This window comes from Arachis stenosperma, chromosome 6, assembly GCF_014773155.1.
Source record: "Arachis stenosperma cultivar V10309 chromosome 6, arast.V10309.gnm1.PFL2, whole genome shotgun sequence".
NCBI classification, from domain to species: domain Eukaryota; kingdom Viridiplantae; phylum Streptophyta; class Magnoliopsida; order Fabales; family Fabaceae; genus Arachis; species Arachis stenosperma.
In genome coordinates this window covers 126704288-126705713 of record NC_080382.1, presented here as the reverse complement: position 1 = coordinate 126705713, position 1426 = coordinate 126704288, and the positions used below count along the sequence as shown (strand labels likewise).

Genomic DNA, 1426 nt, shown 5'->3' with positions numbered 1-1426 from the left:
AAAACAACAACAATGCAAACAATGCAAGGAAGGTGCTGGGTGACTTTACTGCACCTACTCCCGACTTCTATGGGAGAAGCATCTCTATCCCTGCCATTGGAGCAAACAACTTTGAGCTTAAGCCTCAATTAGTTTCTCTAATGCAACAGAATTGCAAGTTCCATGGACTTCCATTGGAAGATCCTCATCAGTTCTTAGCTGAATTCTTGCAAATCTGTGACACTGTCAAGACTAATGGGGTAGACCCTGAGGTCTACAGACTGATGCTATTCCCTTTTGCTGTAAGAGACAGAGCTAGAATATGGTTGGACTCTCAACCTAAAGAAAGCCTGGACTCTTGGGAAAAGCTAGTCAATGCCTTCTTGGCAAAGTTCTTTCCACCTCAAAAATTGAGTAAGCTTAGAGTGGAAGTCCAAACCTTCAGACAGAAGGATGGAGAATCCCTCTATGAAGCTTGGGAAAGATACAAACAATTGATCAGAAAATGTCCCTCTGACATGCTTTCTGAATGGAGCATCATAGGTATTTTCTATGATGGTCTCTCTGAACTATCCAAGATGTCTTTGGATAGCTCTGCTGGAGGATATCTTCATCTGAAGAAGACGCCTACAGAGGCTCAAGAACTCATTGAAATGGTTGCAAATAACCAATTCATGTACACTTCTGAAAGGAATCCTTTGAACAATGGGACAAGTCAGAAGAAAGGAGTTCTTGAGATTGATGCTCTGAATGCCATTTTGGCTCAGAATAAGATATTGACTCAACAAGTCAATTTGATTTCTCAAAGTCTGTCTGGAATGCAAAATGCACCAAGCAGCACTAAGGAGGCTTCCTCTGAAGAAGAAGCTTATGATCCTGAGAACCCTTCAATGGAAGAGGTGAATTACCTAGGAGAACCCTATGGAAACACCTATAATTCTTCATGGAGAAATCACCCAAATTTCTCATGGAAGAATCAAGAGAGACCTCAACAAGGTTTCAACAATAATGGTGGAAGAAACAGGTTTAGCAATGGCAAGCCTTTTCCATCATCTTCTCAGCAACAGACAGAGAATTCTAAGCAGAACCCCTCTGACTTAGCAACCATGGTCTCTGATCTAATCAAAACCACTCAAAGTTTCATGACTGAAACAAGGTCCTCCATTAGGAATTTGGAGGCACAAGTGGGACAGCTGAGCAAGAAAGTTACTGAACTCCCTCCTAGTACTCTCCCAAGTAATACAGAAGAAAATCCAAAAGGAGAGTGCAAGGCCATCAACATCGCCGAATTTGGAGAGGAGGGAGAGGAAGTGAACGCCACTGAGGAAGACCTCAATGGGCGTGCACTAACCTCCAATGAGTTCCCTAATGAGGAACCATGGGAATCTGAGTCTCAAAATGAGACCATAGAGATTCCATTAGACTTACTTCTGCCTTTTATGAGCTC

General features: G+C 42.5%; 1 non-coding gene across 1 annotated transcript; it reads right to left on the bottom strand.

Annotated features, from left to right (window-relative positions):
• Nucleotides 1-395: 395 nt before the first annotated feature.
• LOC130937765 (small nucleolar RNA R71) lies at nt 396-503 on the bottom strand. Its single transcript, XR_009068966.1, has one exon. It is a non-coding gene; the product is annotated as a small nucleolar RNA R71 (small nucleolar RNA).
• Nucleotides 504-1426: the final 923 nt, after the last annotated feature.